This window comes from Misgurnus anguillicaudatus, chromosome 7 (assembly GCF_027580225.2).
Source record: "Misgurnus anguillicaudatus chromosome 7, ASM2758022v2, whole genome shotgun sequence".
In the NCBI taxonomy this organism is placed as follows: domain Eukaryota; kingdom Metazoa; phylum Chordata; class Actinopteri; order Cypriniformes; family Cobitidae; genus Misgurnus; species Misgurnus anguillicaudatus.
The window spans coordinates 24159677-24177116 of record NC_073343.2 but is presented as its reverse complement, the minus strand read 5'-3'; the positions used below and the strand labels follow the sequence as shown (position 1 = coordinate 24177116).

Below are 17440 nucleotides of genomic sequence, written 5' to 3'. Positions count from 1 at the left end.
ATTTTAGAGCAGTCTGAACCACAGTTTGGGTGCTTAGTATCCCCGCTGTTGGTGTGTATGGAGCGCTGAGTTAGGCTCACCGGGTACGCTGTTCTGGATTGTTGTATTGCTCTCTCTCTCTCGTCTGGATTCTAGACTTACATTGAGGAAGATACCGAAGACCTTATAGGTGAAGGGATTAAACGAATGCTGGTCTTGGAGGAAAGAAACGAAGGCAAGACGCACCGTTGTGAGTATACGTCTGCGGAAAAGTGTTGATGGTGGCTGGAAAACGCCCTGTCTGTGTATCTGGAATTGTTGCAGTGTGAAGGCAATCTAAGACGGAGAAATTACAGCAGTTGTGAGTAACGGAAACCTTCTTATGGGAGTGTTGTATATATATGTGACCTGTATGCTTCTCTGAGTGTTTCTGAAAGAGAGTGGAAGGCCCTACCCCTGAGCTAGTGTGGTGGGTGAGCCGAAGGGTCTGTGTGAGGAAACCAACTCCAGCGACGAAAACCAACACTAGGCCGTGTCACCATCGCTACATTCTCGTCCAGAGCAAAGTCAAGGAAGACGGGCGTCTAATGTGTGCACTGAGTGGTGGGTGAGTTTTGGATGTAGAAATTTTCACTTGAAGTGGTGCTGTGTAATGCTGTGTATTGCAGTGGGATTGCTGTTGTCTTGTCTGACGTACCCCCGCCTCCAGTCACTCGCTCTTGAGACGACGAAGAGGAAAGAACGGTCCTAGAGTAAGACCTGTACATAATTATGCTGTGAGTGTGTTTCAGTCTTCAAATCACGGAGTGTGTCTCAAAGTATTTTCCCAGCTAAACGCTCGGCGGACTTGAGCTTAGGAGTGGCGGTGAAGAACTGTGCTACTGACGGTGCGTGAGTATCATCCATGATATTGTTCCCTTACCTGTGTCTTTTTGATCAACATAGAGCCTGAGGCGAAGGAGATCCGCCGGCCCGAGGTCTCGACGAAAGGGCGCCCCGGTCCAGTTTTCGATCGACCAACGGGTCTCGAGGAAAGGGCAGCGCTCGACCCGGTGAGCCGGCGTGACGGTTCTCGCCCCTCTATAGACCAACGAGCTCGCCGAGAGGGTTTTGGCCCCCGGCGCCACCTAGGAAACCACCGTCTAGTTGACGCACCGCATAGCCAGCCACCGTAAGTCCGCCCCCCTGTTCAGTGAAATATAACCTGTTAAAACTGCCTGATCGACAGGAAAGAGGAGTGTGTCGTGAAGATCTGTGAAGAGAGAGAGACGGCGTGGATGCCGAGATAACGAACTGTGAAGAGAGCCATACCTACCCAAAGCTGTAGTCAGCGACGAGGTGAGAGAAACCATTGGAAACCGATTCACTGTGCCCTTGTGTCTCAGCAGTCATCTGTGGAAAGAGAGAGACAGCGTGAATGTCGAGATAACGAACTGTGAAGAGAGCCATACCTACCCAAAGCTGTAGTCAGCGACAAGCAGCCACCTGTGGAAAGAGAGAGACAGCGTGGATGTCGGGATAACGTACTGTGAAGAGAGCCATACCTACCCAAAGCTGTAGTCAGCGACGAGGTGAGAGAAACCATTGGAAACCGATTCACTGTGCCCTTGTGTCTCAGCAGTCATCTGTGGAAAGAGAGAGACAGCGTGAATGTCGGGATAACGAACTGTGAAGAGAGCCATACCTACCCAAAGCTGTAGCCAGCGACGAGGTGAGAGAAACCATTGGAAACCGATTCACTGTGCCCTTGTGTCTCAGCAGTCATCTGTGGAAAGAGAGAGACAGCGTGAATGTCGGGATAACGAACTGTGAAGAGAGCCATACCTACCCAAAGCTGTAGTCAGCGACGAGGTGAGAGAAACCATTGGAAACCGATTCACTGTGTCTTGGTGTCCCAGTAATCATCTGTGGAGAAAGAGAGAACAGGGAAGGAGAGTGAGTCGACCAGCGAGGAGCTGTACGAGATAGGCGGTGAACCGCCTCGAGCGAGCTACAGGTACACGGAATAGGAACAAGTCCATACAAACACTGACTTTGATTTCTTCTGCCTCCAGGAAGGAAGAGGAGCGCGCCACGGGCAGAGGGAACTAGAGGCGGGAGCCCGTTCCCCGACGCAACCCCCACCCCCTGTTACTCACTTGCTCGTGGCCCCCTGGAGGGCAGAGCTGGACTTTAGTTTTAATTTCCCTTTTTCCCCATTCCCCAGTACTTTTTAAATATTTAACTAAATAAAGAATATTTTTATACTTACCTGTTCTTCGTTGTTGTCTGGTCATTGGGTTGGTTTTGGGGACCTCCTCGAGGTGGAAGTTTAGAAGGGGCGTGGCTAAACATTAGCGGCCCGCCCTTGGCTTGTGACATATGTACTAAGTATTTTACATAAAAAATATTTAATAGGTCATATTTGCATACTAAATTGGGTTTGAAAACAAGATACATGTTGAGTGACATGACAATGGAAATAAATTTGAAAAGCTTTTTATTTAAACAAAGCCAAAGGCTTAAGCCTTTGCTTTTTAAGAATTTATTCATTCATGGATATTTCCTTTAGAAAATGCACATTGTGTTTCAACACTGATTTTACATTTACATTCATGCATTTGGCAGATGCTTATCCAAACCATTCCAGCTCATAACCCACAATATACACTTGAACAATGAATGTGCTCTATTGGAATCAAACCAATAACCTTGGTATCGCTAATGTTAAACTCTGCCAGCTGCACAGCAGGACGTATGACTAAAAAGTTACATTTGAAGAGTTTGGTTCCAAAACGCAATAAATCCATTTTGACAAATTTTGGTAAAAACGTGTTTTCTATACCAAGAAAGTGACAAGATGAAAACAACTATTTTCTGTTACAAACTTTCACATAGCATCTTTAGGTTATAATAACATAAAAAATTAAAATCCATAATTTGATTTTCAAAGATTTTTTATAGAAACGGATATTTTTTCCACAAAATGCAATAAATCCATAACAAGTTTTTTTTTTCAAAATGCTATAAATCTATTGAATCAATAGCCTATATAAATGTGCATTCATCTTTGCCATGTTATATTCATTTAGTTGACTAGTTGTACACACTAATTAAAAATATAAACATTAATGTCATTAATCAAAACACTTACTTTGTCATATTAAGATCATGTCATTGCGGTTATTTGACGTCGTCGCTTAACGTCTTTCACAGAGATCAGCTGTAAAATGTTTTTGGTCCTGCTCGATTTTCGTTGACTTTGAGTAAAATTATGGAACGTTTTTCATAAGATCCCCTGGGGTCAATGTGTTAGCATGAGAAGCTTGATGCTGTCGGGAGAACAAGCACCCGTCTCCCGAGTGCCTCTCAGGGAAAATATTAGATGCTGATGGCTTACGTTTCTTTCCCATCACAGAAAACCATCACAGGTTTAGCGATGCAATTAAAGTATTATTTTGTTTTGTTTGTTGATCACGAAGTACAAAGTAGATGAGGAACACTAGGTCTCCGTGGACTCAGCGCGTCTGCCATTGTTTGTTTACATTGCGTGACTGGTGGGCTGTAATATCAGAAATCGATTTATTGCGTTCTGTAAAAAAGGAGCAGTGGCGTTTATCGCATTTTGGGAAAAAAGGGAGAAAAGATGACAGAATAACACAACGGATATTGGATTTTGCGTAAAATTAAGAATTTACTTTTAACTACTGACCTGATATAATACTGATTTTGGCAGTAACTCATTTTTTTCAAAAATGGCGTTTATCGCGTTTTGGAACCAAACTCTTCATTTTCAAATGCAACAGAACAACTGTTTATTTCACAGCACATAGAACATATATGCAAACAAGAAATACTATAATCATATAGACCTTGATCTTGCTGTCTTTTACAAAAAACATTTCTAATACTAATTGACGTACCTGTTACAAAATTCTCCGAGTTTTACCAGGATATTTTTTAAAAAACAGTCATGCTTTTACTGTCCCATGAGGTTTTATGATCACAAATGTAGTTCAAACTGCGTTTTTATGACTCATCTTTGCAATTCCAATCTTTCAGAAGACGCAGATGAAGTGAATCCCCATTAATGAGGTGGATTGCAAGGTTACTGCAGCAGAGCTCTAATGAGGTCAACGTGAACTTCAATCAAACTCAGGAAATACAGCAAGAAATGTAATGATATGGCATCAACTTTAGGTGATCTAAAATATTGAATCTTCAAAGGCTATATGACTTTTCAGTCATAATAAATGAAATGCATGAGTTAGATAAATATGTCATAGAAATACTACTTGTTCTGTTGCTTTTAGGATTTGGGTACGAAGTTTTTATAGTCTATATCTATGAATCTGCATGAACACATCTTTGATTTTTATGTCATATCAGACCTGCTTGACTGACATGCATGGCTCTTATTTAAAAAGAACATACAAGAGACTCATTTTACAAGTTATTTAAGTTTTTATTTTATTTTTATTGTAGTTTTAATATTTTTTGAATAAGCTTTTATTTTGATATTTTTTAGTGTCCAAACACACATCTAAAATATTACCATTTGAACAGGTGAATAGTAATCTTACATGTGAGAAAAAGGTAAACAGAACAAACAGTAACTGATGCTAGCAGGCAACAGGCTAGTAGCGGGTGTTCAGGATGTTGAAGAAAATAGTTAAATTAGAGCGTTCAGATGTTTTTTGTTTTTTCTAATTAGGATATTGTCGGGATAACCTATTTTTGATAACCCAAAAATCGTATGTTTTAAAATCGAGTTTTAAGATAAAAACAAATGATTTAAGATCAGCTTGACCGAGCTACAACTTGGGGGTAACGCATTACAAGTAATGTGCATTATGTAACAATATTACTTTTCTGAAGTAACGAGTAAAGTAACGCATTACTTTATAAATGTTCACATTAATATTTGAGTTACTTTTTTAAAAAAAAGAATGCGAGTTACTTTTCCATTTAATTAATTTGATTTAAAAAATATAATGTACTGAATTAAACTGAACATAGTCACGTAGAATTACACACTGGAGATGGTAGGCCAGAGCTTGACATTTTTGCCATGGAAATATACAAATTCTGAATGCAGAACTTCTCATAAAAAACACCAGCGAGGCCTGAAAGAGATTAAACCTCAGCCAAAGTAAAAAAAGTAACTTAAAAGTAACTTAAGGATTACTTTCCATTAAAAGTAATTAAGTAACGTAATTACATTTAAAAGTAACTTTCCTCAACACTGTTTATCTCATAAGTAAGGTACATTAAATATTGATTTAAAATATTTTATTTGCTCATTTTTAACGAATGCAGACCTTCCGCAAAGAAAACCCATTTACTTTCGGTTTAAAGATAAGACACGACATTGAAATGTCACAAACACACTATTTGGTTTAATCATTTGTAAATATAATGTAATACATTTTATTAAAATACATATTTATAAACTGTACCTGTCAAAATGATTTGCAGCATCCAGTTTACTGTGTGTTTTGAGTGGTTGTTATGTGGAAAAACAAACCTGCAAATGTTGCGACTGGCCAATCAGCATTCCAACGAGCCGTGTAATAATTTTTAAAATTGTATTAAATGTATTTGTTTCAGTTTTAGTTTTTATTTTGTTTCAGTTAATAATGTTTGTGCCTCAACATTTCTAATTGTCATTTACTTCATTTTTATATATTTTATTTGATTTAAAATATCAAACATGTTTTAATAGTTTCAATTTAGTTTTTAGTTCAGGATAATAATCAAGTCAGACAGCACTTTTAACTCTTTGGGCCCTATCTTGTACCCAGCGCAATTGACTTTGTCAGTGACGCATGTATCATTCGTATTTTGCACCAGCGCACAGCGGGTTTTTCCCTCCACAGACGCACGTCGGCAAACTAGGGAATGAACTTGCGCTCCCTGGGTGGTTCAGCGCAAAAAAGGAGGCGTGTTCCGGCGCAAACCAATCCCTGATGCTATTTTGCAGTTTCAAAAAACAATTGCGCCACTGACCAAAAAAAAAAAAAAAAACTAGTCTAAAGTCAGTGGTGCGTTGCGCGTGGTTCATTATGCTATTTTAAGGGCGCATGCTTAACCATAATGTATAGCGTTCACAACGCGCACACACTTTGCTTATCTAATCTACACAGATGCAACAGATATTTTTGCAAATCATAAATTGTTACAATAAAAAATATTAACACATGAGATAAGGAAATCATTGTACACTGAAAAAAAAATCCTTTCAATTTACGTAATTTTAATGTGTACATCGGTCCCACATGATCCGATTGTTTAAAACCAAAATAATTTTCCTCAAATAATTTTTATGTGTCAGACCAAAACATTTAAATTATTTTAAGTAGTCTAATACAAATATGTTGACTCAAAGTGATATTTCTCTTTACTATAACACATTTATTTTGTAATGTTTAAGTAATTTAATTATGTAAGGGGACTAGATTTTCATCTGTAATTCCAACATGCTTTTTTAATGCTTATATTATGGGATTATGTAACTCTAAAGCAATTTCATTATGTCTCTGGCACCAGAATAATCACCCATAATTATCCAAATGTTATTTATTTCTTTTTAAATACAAAATACATTTGCATTGGCATAAAAAGTGAAGAGTTTTGTACAAATGTTTAGTGATATTGAGGCAAACCACTGCTTTCAGATCATCAATTCATTTAAATCACTACACATTAATTCAATAACAGTCAATAACTATTACAACAATCAGCACATGCAGTACATACATAAAGGGGCAATTTCCCAAACAGGTTGTAGATTAATTCATGACTAGGCCCTAGTTATATTAGGATGAAACTGACCCAAATGTTTAAAATAGTTACTATCACAGTAGATTTAGAAGTCCTAAAACACAAACACTGCATTCCAAAGAGACATGCAAAACAGTAAGTACTATTATTTTTAAAATGGATTTACAAACTGGAAAATATCAATCCTTCAGAAAGTCAGAGCTACAGCATTTGTATAAACTGTTAATCATAGATTCAACAAAAACAAAATACAACAACCATTTCCAAAATCGACTCTGAGCAGCAAACGGTTAATGTATTAATAAGAGAAAACACTTAAAACAGATAAACAAAGTCAAAAATGAGCAGCACAGTCTTTCTGATCCTTTCACTGAAAGAAACTGTTCGTTAAAGTTACTCTCAATGCAGTTCCATTAAAATCTTTTGGATTTCCTCAAAAATAAAGCGGAGATCAGGATAGCTCAGGTTTAAGGCATACATCAGCTCAAACAACATGGCACGATGTTGCAACACCTTCATGCCTTCCAGGACTATACAAAGATCCTCTTCTTCATCACAAGAAGCATGTTGTTTGAGAGCACAAATCCCAACATTGGTGTCTTCAAATGACCTCACTGATGCTGACTTCATCCATGCCCTGTACAAAACAAACAAATGTAGTTAAAGAAACAGAAAAAAGGTTACTGTTACAATAAAAGTGTCAGTGGAAATTAGTACAATGCAAACAAATAAATGTAAGTATACAGACCCATGTGCATTGCCACAGCATGTTACAATTGGTTACAAATATACAAAGCAAGGCAGCTGCACTGTCCACTGCTCTGGGTGTGTGTGTGTGTGTGTGTGTGTGTGTGTGTGTGTTCACTACACTGGTTTGAGTTAAAAAAAGAGGCCACATTTCGAGTGTGTGCTACCATACCTGACAATCACAGCAAAAGTGAATTCTCTCATTTTCTCACTCTCATGTTGTTACAAACCTGTATAAATGTCTTTGTTCTGATTAACATGAAGGAAGATATTTATTTTGAGAAATGTTTGCAACCAAACTGTTCATGAGCCCCATTCACTTCAATAGTATTATTTTTCCCCACTATGGAAGTGAATGGGGCTTATGATTGGTTTGGTTACAAACATTCCTCAAAATATCTTCCTTAGTGTTCATCAGAACAAAGACATTTATAAAGGTTTGTAACAACATGATGAGAATTTTTATTTTTGGATGAACTACCCCTTTAAATCTTCCCAGGTGTTTTAATGACCCGTGTGCCAAAAGATGTAACTAAAACATACTAAATGTTCTGTACTTCCAACAAGGTTTACACATTTTATGTCTATGAATCTATATTACTTACATCTGTCATTTGATTATTAATTGTTTGAAGCCTTTTTTGCTAGCTGTCCTCCTTTCTGATAGAAGAGTTTCATCATGTTTTTGGATTGGAGGTCCAGGTGACACAGGAACATAAGACAGTAGTGATTCTTTCAAATTCAGCATTTATCTGAAAACAAATTAACCAACCATTGTATATTTGAGTACTGCGAGTCAAAGAATAATAATTGTATATTAGTTACAAAAATAAGATTTAGCTCCTAACAGCAGTACAAAAGTGAAAGAAATGACTTACCAATGCTGTGTAGCGCATGCAAGGATGATGGACCTATAAGAGGAAGTATTCAGAGGTGAAATCAACACATAACCTCAAATGATTAAGACCACACATACACAGAGCAATAATGAAATAAGTATTATATCTGTCATAGGACGCAATTTTGGACAAAATGAGATCTTAAAACAACAAGGTGCTCTTCTGAAAACGTCAGCTTTAAGGTGTGGCACTTCAAAGCGATTTTTTTTTCAGTTAATATACCAGACGTCACGCGAGACATTTAAAAAAGCTTTTTCTAATAGAATCAAGTGTTGCTCGTGGCGTAGCGAAGTCATGAATAACTGACGCGGGTCTGTTCATCTGATTAAGCAGACCGTTTGTTTCATACGCAATGTCATTATTAATGTAGTTAATTGATATCATCTGGTAAATTACTTACATGGATAACGTTACTCTGGACAGAATAACTTTTGGTTAGCGTTTTATTTGTCCTGACAGGTTTCCATAGAACAACTGAGTAAAAAGTGCCTCAAAAGTCAACTCAAAGCTGACAGTTTTCAACTCAGATAAAACTACCAAACGTGAAATAACATTAAACAGCTGACGTTTTTAAAACGCTGTGTTTTTCTTTATGAGCTTGACTGACTTACTCCACCAACCTCCTCCAAACTAATATTTACTACAAGTCATTGCAATGGCTACATATTGTAAACAAAAAAATAGTCTATCTAGTGAAGATATATCACGTATGAAGCGAACATAAATAAATAATATAACTTACTTTAATAACGTGGTGTCCGTCTGAGAGAGTTCTTCTGACTGACTGGCAGTGACTGCTGTGCTTATGCTGCGTTCCAGGCAACCGGTAACCCGTGACTCACGAGTTCAAAACCACGACTTACGACTCTGAACTGGGAGTACATCGATCTAGTACGAGTTCACGGGTGGGAAGTCACGGGTTTGACTGCCGTTCCAGTGCACTTTCACCGGTAGAAGGTTGTAAAAACACGAGTTACAGGCTCCCTGGAACGCATAGGGTCGTGAGTCGTGGTTTTGAAGTCGTAACTCACGAGTTTAAAAGCCTGCCTGGAACGCAGCATAAGTCTTCATTTTGGCGCCCAAAAAAACGATCTTTATTCTTCTTTTATGGCAATCGATGTCCTTCTCAATGAGCTATACTGCCCCTGCTGCTCAGGAGGTGCCGTTTTGTGTCCAAACCCAATTTTATTGTTTTAAGTATTCAATTCAATCAATTTTAATCAATGTGAGAATAATGTGTTCATTTTACATTCAAACAAAACATTTTAATCCTAATCAATTAAATTATGTTTACACAAGGAATATAAATATTTTGTGTTGCATATACATGTTTATTTTATTTAAATTCAAAGACCCACTAAGTCCATTTTTTATAGTGAGCATTGTGGTTATAGTTTTTATTTATTTTGTGTGGCTGTGTTAAAAATTATCAGGCAAATAACGATTAAAATATTTTCATAAGTTTGTTGTATGGCTGTATTACGTTTATTTTATGTAAATAATAATTAAAATGTTTTCATAAGAAACCTTAATGTATATGAACTTGATTTGTAAGTGTACTTTGGGGTTGGACCTTGCTTGCGTTTCTTGGGTCTGATTTCAAAGCCCACAAACCCTTTGAGCGGTGACGGTGGACGCAGGGATGTCCTCTGCTGTAGAGGCAGATCCACCTCCCGTTACAAGGCGTGCCCGATTTATGCTGGCAAGCTTGGGATTCCCCCGTCTCCTGACATCATTGTAGCGCTTCCCGCAACGATGGGGATGCCAGCTGATGAGACAATTGTGGCTATTTCCTCTCACGCCTGTTTAACCGACGCTGATTTGGGCGGGTTTCTCCTATCCCCATACAAAACAACTTCTCTGTCTTTGACTGCTCTTACAAGAACGTCGGTCTCCTCGGCTGTGAACCGCTCCTGGTGTGCGCCTGGTAAATCCGTCATAATAATAGCAACCCGCCATGGAACTTGCGCCCTTGCATTTAAAGGGAATGTTGGATAGTGTTCTGATTGGTTTATTTGACGTTAGGCCCAAACCACACGTATGAATAATGAACCTACTTCAGACCAACCCCTTATTGATTTGCGCCTGGCGCAAGAGTTATTTCTCCCGCCGGGAAAATAGCAACAGCGCCTTAGATCCGCCCACAAAGTCACTTCGCACTTGCGTTTCAGATCGTTAAAATAGGGCCCTTTCACTGCAATTGACGAGTTATCTCTTCAATTAAGAGAAAACGCTTCCCTGCCAATGACGAGAATTTCCGGTTTTCCGCAATACCGTTATTATTCACAACTTATAAAACCCGGAAGTATCGCCCTAAGGGCAAGCAGCTGTATGTCCGTGTATGTTTGAGGATCGCTCTGAATCTGATCTCTAATAAAAGTCTTTCACAAAAATGGAATTATCTCAGCTTTTTGCTCAAAATGTTGTGTTTTTGAAGAAACATATTTTGAGAGGTGATAAAAAGAGAACTAATGAAGGTAGGATGACATTTTTTTTAAAGCAGAGGTTCTGTTCTTCTATTTGATATATTGTATATTTATATATTTAAAGAAGAACCTTTTTTAAAAGGCATTAAACTTTTGTGATCATGAAAAATGCTGGCGCTGGCTTTTTTTTTAAACGCTGGCAGCAAAAGAGTTAACACACATCTACAGATTTCTTATCTACATTATTAAACTAAATATTTAAATTAAGATTACAGCCTATATTAACTTTTATCATTATAGCAGAAGACATTTTTACCATACGAACACTTTTCCATTTTGTGTTGTGTTTGATCAACCTGTCACATTTCAACTTCGGACTTTACACATTTACCAGGATTATTAGAAAAAAATTATCACAGATATATTTATTTTTTCACCATTGCCCCAAATTTTGTTAAAGTTTACTTAAAGTAACAGATAACAGCTTCTTCTCATTAGTTTCTTCCCAGACACTGTCTTCCACTTCCACCATCCTCTTCAGATCTAGCTGAGATTTCATTGGCTTCCCTCTGACCCCTCTGCTCAAGCCTTGCAGGCAGGATTACAAGAGAGTTCAGCTCCGTCTTTGTTCCTCTAGACTAAAAGAGTGGAAGATGCTTTACCAAAAACTCAAACAGCTGAAACTTCAGTCATCCACACACAACTTTGTGCTCGCCATCAGTGGGAACTGTTGCAGAAGATCAATAGCAAGTACACTCAATCTCACCGCTGACTCTTTTCAAACGAAGTGAGAATGCAGTTACACAGAATTACAAGATGATTCCATACTATTGCAAAGTTCAGTATTGCAACAGCACAGTATTACAAACTGGTATGGTATTTTTCACTTTCTTCATCATGGATGAAATGTAACCAAATGCAGAGTAGATTCAGGAGCAACTTGTGATGCAGTTGTTTTGTGGGTACAGCAAAATGTTGTTAGATGTACGTTTTGTACTCTTTAATAGTATCAAGAGAAAGAATGACTGACAGAGATTCATTAAATATATGCATAAATCCATGGCACTATACTATAATCAGCACTGAAGGTCTAAGCGGTACAGGTAAAGGATTAGCAGAATATTTTGGAATTATCAAGGATTCAAAGCAAGAACAGAGATATTATCTAAAAAAGCTAATGAAACCGCTAATGCGTTTACCTATGCTTATAGGCCAGTCTTTATTTTACACACTATCTGCTCAAACACAAATTGCTTATATTCGCTGTCCCTATGCTTGCTACAAATGAAACCTCAGTAATCTGGACAATCTACTGTGATGTAGGGCTATGAATGGCTCTGTGGTGTGGGACAATGAAACTATAAATCTAATTTGAAGGGACTTAGTAACCCATTTATATGTTCCTGGGCATGAATGAACAAGGTAAATGAGCCAGTCAATAGCATAAGAATGATTTAAAATCATTAAAAGTTTAAAAAGGGTCATTTCATGGATTTTTAAGTAATAAAATGTACTATAGACATACTCCGTAGTCCACCCAGAAAAGTTGTTTAAAGTAACCTGCAAAATGGCATGTTAAAAATGCCTGTGAAAACTCAGCGAAGGTCATTTTTTGGGATTTATTATTTTCTACAAAAATCACCCTACAGTATGTAAAAGAACATTCTTTGAAAATAAAACCTTGATATATAATATTGACAGAGTAAGGCCATGTCAACAGTGGCGGCTGGTTACTACTCTTCCGAGGGGCGCAAATTCAAAATATGTGTTCAGAGTGTCATGTGTGTTTGTTGCGTCATGTGAACCATGTGCATCACATGTTTTGTCAAAATAGGTGCCTGCTGCCCACGCGTCAAAACCGTTTATGATAAAAGAGACGCTCACGTTCACAAAATACACGCAAGACACTCACTTAACACTAAACTCTGATTACACATGAAATTATGCAAGTATCTAGCAAACGCGAGTGTCTCTTTTATCCTTTAGAAGCATCTGCATAGGTTCACTCGACATGCAGAAAACATATTTTGAAATTACGAACCACACACATGATGGGCCTACATGCATGTTATGACGAACTTCACATCGTGCGCCCTCGAAAAAGAAGTTAGTGCCCTAGTGGCTACCCTACTGTACATTGTCGAAAATAAAAATGTTTTGGTTTCCTAAGGACGAGGGGAGACGGTGAGCATGCATCACTATTGTGCGAAGAGAGATTTGGCAGCCGATCTGTAACTAATATATCGTCGCTGTCCGATGAAAACCACGTATGTCCATTTTGCAGATTTTTAGATTTTTAGACGGATTAAATGTCCAGGTTAATTTCTGTATACAGTATGCTTCACATATCTAAATGGCCAATGAAAAGTTGTGAATCATGTCATCTGATCTTCACGTATATCCATTTGGTGTCAAAGCTGTCAATCACGCTGCGTATCTCCCGCCCTGTGGAAGTATCTCGCCGGTCTCGTGAAGTTTCATCGAAGCTCAGCACTGGATAGTCGAATAAACATAGCCTGGTGAGAGAATGACTTTCCTTCATCGAGGTAAACGTTTACCCCCGACGCCAGATGTACGTTTAGGAGTTACAAAATTATGGTAGGACTATGCAAACAAGTATCTGTCTAGCATTACCATGTCAGTGTATTGATTCAATGTCCCTTCATAGTTGCAAGAGACATTTAATAAATTCATAATTAATATTAAATAAACTAAGCGTATTTAATAAACTAAGACGTAGGCTATTTAATAAACTGAGCGTATTCATCTGTCAATATGAAACGCGACTTGGCCATTCTAATTAATGATCGGAAGAACGCGTATCGCCCACGGTTACTGTCCATTTAAACTCAATTTTGGTCAAATGTGGATTATATCATTACACTGGCAAGAATATGGTTACATGTAAATATGCTGTACCAAGTATGACAACGCTACATTCAACTGCATTTGAAATACAGTGTTTTTTTCACTTCCTGAAAAGTAACCGTTTTGGACATATGTGATTTTCATCGGGCAGCGACGATATACATCATTAATTTTAAACAATAACGTTAGCGCAGTGTAGTAGTTAATCCGCTTTAACGATGATTTGACATAAATAATCGACTCAAATTGACTCTGTTATTGATTCTAGCGCATTGCCAACGTGATCTCATGTGGTTGGACCAAAAGTGCATTTACTTACTTTTTAAACACACTGAAATGCATAATATCGACGTTTTGACATAATTTGCACTGGAATATTTGTACGTATTAACAGCTTTACAAGACGTACAAATTTGTACGCATTCCTATTCATAAATATTAAAATCACGGGCATTGGCGTTTCTTATTCATATTAATGACATGTTTTCATGACTTATTTATTTAAGACAGTTTACTCATTTACCTAATGAAATGTTCATGACTGTCAGAGAATTACACAATATTAAACAAGACACTACTTTAAAACCTTAAAATGAATAACATTTCTGTAATCATTTCACCATTTTGTAATATTTAGTTTGTTTGCCATGACACACAAAAAAGCTTTTTCTCCTATGCAACAATAAATACACCAAAACACAGCAAAAATTCACAAAAGATGTTAATTTTATTAATTCACTGTAATCCATATCTTTAAAATTTATATGATTGACACAAAAACCTTAATGGTACATTTCAGTCAGCGTGCGTTTGAAATTTGAAATGCGTGCCTTAACAGAGAGGATTAGAGGATGTTCTTGTGGATTAATAACTTTTATACTTCTATGTACTCCCGAGAGGACAGCGGCTACAGCACATCATTATTTTAACAACTTTCGGTACTGCTTTTGAAATTTCGCAATAAATAAGTTTTTGTGATTACACTTGTCTGTCTGTTATGCTTCTTATTTCTAACACTACATAATATTTAATTAACTGTTTTGGGTAGTTTAGGAGTAGGGCTGTATTTGCGGCTTAAAATATCTTTTAAATGCTAAATTGTTGCTATTGTTATAATTTTTTTCCTACACATATCTGTCTGTTACGTCGCATGATATAAAAATAATACATTATTGTAAACATTTTGTATAAAAAATGTTTGGGGTAGGGTTAGGGTGGTAACATTATCGATAAACTGTTTAAAGGAAAATTATACAGCAATTTTTATGGTATGAAAGATTTGTAAATGTTTTACGTTTTGTAGCTATAAAAATGTAATAATGCTATTATTAAATGTTGCAAATAATTCTTCATATATGCTTCAGCATTTATTTAAATGTACAAAAAAGTATGTTTTGTGTTTTATGTTTAGGTACATGTAAATACTACAGTGAGACAAGGCTGGCATTGCGGATGTCTAGCGTAAGTTAAGTTAGGGCCACAAACGCCGTTTGTTTATGGTGTTGCTATCTATACTACTCATAAGTCATGTTCCTGTGTAGCTCAGTGGTAGAGCATTGGATGAGCAACGTAAAAAGTCATGGGTTTGAACCTAGGGAACACACACGCCGATAAAAATGTGTACCTTGTAATGCACAGTAAGTTCCTTTAGATAAAAGCATTCAAATGCATGAATGTACTGTAACTGCGTACACACCAAATGCATCGCGTTCCTCGCTACTCGTGGGATTTATCATGAAGTTTTTTTCCTTGAGCTGAATATTTTCAACTTGCGCAGTAATGTGTTTGAAGCAAATAGCTTGTGTTTAAAGGGCAATCACAATTCGCATCATTAAAACTGCGCCATTAAAGCCTCAGCTTGCCATATACCAATGTGTAAAACAAATAACAAACAAACAATAAATGCAAGAAGAAGTGACACAACAGGCTATTAAATAAAAGACATTTATAAAATAATACCTAAAGACAATTCCATATTTCAGGTTTTATAAGCTAATATAGTTCACATTAAACTTTGCATGAATTACCATAATACTGTCCACATATGAGAGAATCCAATAAACCTCCTATGTTCTGCGTACACACGTTGGCTGCCGTACGTGTTTGGCTAATACTTCACACAGACCATCTGTCACTGGAATATTATTGTAAAGCCTTCATATCGCCTCAATCTAAACCGGTCCAAAACAAACTGAACCAGACGAACACTCGTTTCTTTCTAGTTTACATTTGGGGCGAAAATGACAAACCAGATGACATCTCCAAGACAAACTCTAGCTGTATTGATCTAAACTGATAGTAGCTGAATTACCGGCTAATGGAGCCACTGGTCTTGAGGCAGATGTCTAATAGACTTGGTGAGTCTTCACTTCATCAAGCCCGGCCACCGCTGACAGTTAGATGCTGGAGGGCAATTAAAATGAAAGCGTGGCTGATTAGAATATCATATTCATCTGGATGGTAATTACTGTGTCTGGCTTGGTATAAATAATTAATTATGCAAAACCCATGCAGCTGCCACTGGCTGAAGTTAACTGACTTACTGTCAACATCTCACAGTGTTAAAAAGGATAAAGAGATTGAGGAAATAAGCGCTTTAGCTGCTATCTCTCTGCCCTGTCATGGCCCCTCTGTGCCACCGGAGCGATGGCTGTTAGCCCTCCTCGTGTGCAGGTGGCACAGTGCATGAGGACAATACAGAGACTCTTTTTGTAAACGCTCTTAAAGGATAGCGGTTCTAAAGGGCAGCTTAAAAAAAACACACTACAGGTTCTCATTAATACAAATTAACTCTTCGGACATATTTCATTTACACTGGGACATATGCTCGCTTGGCAATTTTTCGCCGAAATGGATGAATGATATAAAGAAAATATCATAGATTAATGTCGCGAGAGGAACTATTTTCACTCAAATTGATGGATTTCACATGTTTGAGGAAAGCTTTTATTGTTACAGCTTGTCAGTGGAATTGTAGTTTCTGAGATTTCATTGGCGATGATGTTTTCCTGCCATTTGTCCTGAGGCTCTGCGTTGCAACAAGGCAAACCTCCTCCACCCTCCACTGGATATTTCATTAGCCGTCCGACTGATTGATGGTGTGAGTCCCTCACACTGGAGGGCGACTGGTTGCTGTAGACTGGCGAGGGAACTTGCAGCTACCCTGAAGCTTCAGAGACTTTTAGCGACAGTAAAGGTTGTAGAATAGGAAAAAGCACATTACTGTATAGCCCTAACAGTTGCCAACATCCAGTTTTTATTGTCGGCCTATGATCACACAGGACTAGATCAAATGATTAGAGACCTGGGGCAGAAACTTTACAACAATGTCTCTCCAAACTACCTTCTATTTCCATACAATTTGACATGAACTGCACTGAATCTCATAAAATGTTTAATAATGCAATTTAAAAATTCTGCTTAGACAATGAATGTGAGTTGTCCTCGGTGCTGAAGGATGGGGCCCTCATAGCATTTTGTTGGTATTAGATATTGGGGTGGGTGATTCTCACGAAACCATTGAAACACCAAGGCACTAATGATTTTAGCTTTAAAATGTGTAATATAGTAACATTAAAAAGCATCAGAATTAACACAATACTGTGTTCTACCTTGCACAATGTGTGATTTCAACATAAGAATTTATAATAGTAAATTTGATCTCATTTTCTGCTGGAATTCTCATTACCGCAATGTGTCCGGCTGTGTTTGAACATGCGTTATGTTGTAATTTAATCAAATTAACACAAAAATATTAAG

General features: G+C 37.5%; 1 long non-coding RNA gene across 1 annotated transcript; it reads right to left on the bottom strand.

Moving 5' to 3' along the window:
• Positions 1-6522: 6522 nt before the first annotated feature.
• LOC141365352 (uncharacterized) lies at positions 6523-9753 on the bottom strand. The gene is made up of 2 exons (XR_012370563.1): positions 8094-9753; positions 6523-7378 (listed from the first exon to the last, which is right to left on the bottom strand). It is a non-coding gene; the product is annotated as an uncharacterized lncRNA (long non-coding RNA).
• Between the last annotated feature and the right edge of the window lie 7687 nt (positions 9754-17440).